The sequence below is a fragment of the Psammomys obesus genome, unplaced genomic scaffold (assembly GCF_907164565.1).
Source record: "Psammomys obesus unplaced genomic scaffold, mPsaObe1.curated_primary_1811, whole genome shotgun sequence".
In the NCBI taxonomy this organism is placed as follows: Eukaryota; Metazoa; Chordata; class Mammalia; order Rodentia; family Muridae; genus Psammomys; species Psammomys obesus.
In genome coordinates, this window is record NW_026596069.1 from 28750743 (window position 1) to 28755663 (window position 4921).

A 4921-nucleotide genomic window follows, 5' to 3' on the forward strand; every position below is an offset into this window, starting at 1 on the left:
GTATGTGTAAGGGATCTATGCATGCTCCTTGGCTGGTGGTTCAGTCTCTGTGAACCCCTATGGGCCCAGGTGAGTTGACTCTGTAGGTCTTCTTGTGTTCCTGACCATCCCAGCTCCCACACTCCTTCCTCCTCCAACAAATTTGACCAGAAAAGAAAATCCTTCCGACAGATAATAATTAAAACAGTAAGTATACAGAACAAAGAAAAAATACTAAAAGCTGCAAGGGAAAAAGGCCAAGTAACATATAATGGCAAACCCATTAGAATCACACCTGACTTTTCAACAGAAACTATGAAAGCCAGAAGGGCCTGGACAGATATCATGCAGACCCTAAGAGAACACCAATGTCAGCCCAGGCTACTATACACTGCAAAACTCTCAGTCCTCATACACGGAGAAAACAAGATATTCAATGACAAAAAAAGTTTCAACAATACCTACACACAAATCCAGCATTACAAAAGACACTGGAAGGGAAAATACAACCCAAGAAAATTAGCTTCTGTTAAGAAAACACAGGAAATAATTAACCTTACTACAGTAAAACAAAAACAACCAAGTACACAACGTTATGAACACAGCCAACATCAAAATTCAAAGGATCTAACAGCCACTGGTCATTAATCTCTCTGAACATCAATGGACTCAACTCTCCAGTAAAAAGACACAGATTAACAGAATGGATATGTAAACAAAACCCAGCAATCTGTTGCATACAAGAAACACACCTAAAGCACAAAGATAGACATTATCTGAGGGTAAAAGGTTGGAAGACGACTTTCCAAGCAAATGGACCCAAGAAACAAGCAGGAGTAGCCATTCGAATATCTGATAAAATAGACTTTCAACCAAAATTAATAAAAAGAGATGAGGAAGGACACTTCATACTCATCAAGGGAAAATTCCACCAGGAAGACATCACAATCCTGAACATCTATGCCCCAAATACAAGAGCACCCACATTTGTAAAAGAAACATTGATAAAATTTAAACCACATATAGATCCCCACACATTAATAGTGGGAGACTTCAACACCCCACTCTCAACAAAGGACAGGTCAACAAAACAGAAATTAAACAAAGAAACAATATCTCTGACAGAGGTCGTGAATCAAATGGACCTCACAGACATTTACAGAACTTTACACCCAAGCACAAAAGAATTTACCTTCTTCTCAGCACCTCATGGAACCTTCTCCAAAATAGACCATATAGTTGGTCACAAAGCAAGCCTCAACAGATGTAAGAAGACTAAAATAATCCCTTGTATCCTGTCTGATCACCACCGAATAAAGCTGTTGTTGTTGTTCTGTTCAACAACAACAGAAACAGCAAAAAAGTCTACACACACATGGAAACTAAACAACTTGTTACTAAATGACAGCTGGGTCAGGGAAGAAATAAAGAAAAAAATTAAAGCCTTTCTAGAACTCAATGAAAATGAAGACACAACATACCCTAACTTGTGGGACACAATGAAAGCAGTGCTAAGAGGAATGTTCATAGCACTAAGTGCCTTCAAGAAGAAATTCGAGACAGCTCATTCAAGCAAATTAATGGCCCACTTAAAAACCCTAGAAACAGAAGAAGCAGACACACCAAAAAGGAGTAGACGGCTGGAAATAATCAAACTCAGGGCTGAAATCAATCAATTAGAAACAAATAAAACAATTCAAAGAATCAATGAAACCAAGAGCTGGTTCTTTGAGAAAATCAACAAGATCGACAAACCCTTAGCCAAGCTAACTAAAAGGCAGAGAGACACCACCCAAATCAACAAAATCAGAAATGAAAAGGGGGACATAACTACAGACACTGAGGAAATCCAAACAATCATTAGGACTTACTTCAAAAGTCTATACTCAACAAAATTTGAAAATCTAAATGAAATCGACAATTTTCTTTATCGATTTGACTTACCAAAGCTGAATCAGGACCAAGTAAATCAATTAAATAGTCCTATATCCTCCAAAGAAATAGAAGCAGCCATCAAAAGTCTCCCATCCAAAAAAAGCCCAGGACTAGATGGCTTCAGCGCAGAATTCTACCAGACCTTCAAAGAAGAGCTAACTATTCCACAAAATAGAAACAGAAGGAACATTACCAAACTCATTCTATGAAGCCACAATCACCTTGGTACCTAAACCTCACAAAGACTCAACAAAGAAAGAGAATTTCAGGCCAATCTCCCTTATGAACATTGATGCAAAAATACTTAACAAAATACTTGCAAACCGAATCCAAGAACACATCAAAGATATTATCCACTATGACCAAGTAGGCTTCATCCCAGCTATGCAGGGGTGGTTCAATATACGGAAATCCATCAATGTGATCCACCATATTAACAAACTAAAAGAGAAAAAACCCACATGATAATCACCCTAGATGCTGAAAAAGCATTTGACAAAATCCAACATCCATTCAGGTTTAAAGTATTGGAGAGATCAGGGATACAAAGCACATATCTAAACATAGTACAGGCGATATACAGCAAGCCTATAGCCAACATCAAATTAAACAGAGAGAAACTTAAAGCAATCCCACTGAAATCAGGGACAAGACAAGGCTGTCCACTCTCTCCATATCTCTTCAACATAGTGCTGGAAGTCCTTGCTAGAGCAATAAGACTGTTGAAGGAGATCAAGGGGATACAGATGGAAAAGGAAGAAATCAAATTATCACTATTTGCAGATGATATGATAGTGTACATGAGTGACCCCAAAAACTCTACCAGGGAAATCCTACAGCTGATAAACACCTTCAGCAAAGTGGCCAGATACAAAATTAACTCAAAAAAAAAAAATCAGTAGCACTCCTGTATACAAAAGATAAAAGGGCTGAGAAAGAAATTAGAGAAACTACACCATTCACAATAGCCAAAAATGACATACAGTACCTTGGTGTAACCCTAACCAAGCAAGTCAAAGACTTGTATAAAAAAAATTTCAAGTCTCTGAAGAAAGAATTAGAGGAAGATATGAGAAGATGGAAAGATCTCCCATGCTCATGGCTTGGCAGGATTAACATAGTAAAAATGGCCATCTTACCAAAAGCAATCTACAGATTTAATGCAATTCCCATCAAATTGCCAACACAATTCTTTACAGACCTGGAAAGAAAAATTCTCAACTTTGTATGGAATAACAAGAAACCCAGAATTGCTAAAACCATCCTCTACAATAAAAGATCTTCTGGAGGTATCTCCATCCCTGATCTCAAGCTGTACTATAGAGCAACAGTTATAAAAACTGCATGGTACTGGCATAGAAACAGAATGGTGGATCAATGGAATCGAACAGAAGACCCAGAAATAAACCCACACACTTACGGATACCTGATTTTTGACAAAGATGCCAAAACCATACAATGGAAAAAAGATAGCATCTTCAACAAATGGTGCTTATCCAACTGGATGTCTACATGTAGAAAAATGAAAATAGATCCATACTTATCACCCTGTACAAAACTGAAATCCAAGTGGATCAAAGACCTCAACATAAAACCAGACACATTAAATCGGCTAGAAAAAAAAGTGGGGAATACCCTAGAACTCATTGGTACAGGAGAAAACTTCCTGAACAGAACACCAACAGCACAGGCTCTAAGAGCAACAATCAATAAATGGGACCTCATGAAATTGAAAAGCTTCTGTAAAGCAAAGGACACCATCATCAAAACAAAGCGACTGCCTACAGATTGGGAAAGAATCATCACCAACCCTTTATCTGACAGAGGACTCATATCCAATATATATAAAGAACTAAACAAGCTGAAAAACAACAAACAAAGTAATCCACTTAAAAAATGTGGAACAGAGAATTAAAAAAAAAAAAAAATCATGTCCATAACACTTGCCTTTGGCTGTGAAGCTAGAACAGTTTTAATCTCATTTAAAGCAGTGCTTTTTGTTTTATATTTTATGATCAACTCACCAAGATGTTGCTCTTACTTAACTTTCTCATTAATTTTTTTAATGTCTTAACTTTCTTTGTTCTGCTTTTAGATTATAGGGAATAAGACAAAAAATTTGAGGTGACATTATCACCTTAAAAGACAGGAATTCAAAGTATTTGGCAATCTTAATTATTTTTATTAACACTTGTAATTCTCAGAAAGTAGCTGTTTAAAAAATTTTTTATTAATTACACTTTATTCATTTTGTATCCCCCCATAAGGCCCTTCCTCCTCCCCTCCCAATCCCACCCTCCCTTCCCTTTCTGCATGCATGCCACTCCCCAAGTCCACTGATAAGGGAGGTTCTCCTCTCCTTTCTGATCTTAGTCTATCAAAGTAGCTTTTAAGTATTCTTATAGCAGTCATAAATTAAATGTTTTGATCCTTCACCATAATTATTTGAACAGTGCAGTATTTTTTCTGAGAAGTGTTAAATAACTTCCTTAACATAATCAAGCAATTGTGATGGTAGAGTTTTCAACTTTTAATATTGATCTATAGAATCCCCTTAATTTCTTTCTGCCTCATACTTATATTAAAATTAAACATTATATTCTGGTCATTGTTTTATGTCCCCTAGCTCATTCCAGATATTTGCCAGTCTCCCCTCATCCAGTGCTAAGCTTTTTCTTTCTCTTTAGAAGCATCAAGAAACAAAAGCACAAGACACACTGCACTCTTACAAACACTAAATCAAACCCCCTAAGATACAATATCAGAAACCATAATATACAAGCAAATCCTCAAAAAATGTCCTTTGAGACAAAAACTCCACAAAATTATTATTGAGTTTACTCTGTTTTGGACATCTAGTGCTGCTCACGGGCTGATCCCCAGATGTTAGTGATATACACAGTGAGACTTCACTGATAGAAAAATAAGTTTTCTTTGCAAAGAGTTTTAAATTAGAGATATCTTTTTGTCCAGGGATGGGAGCCCCTGTATTATTTCACATCTCACT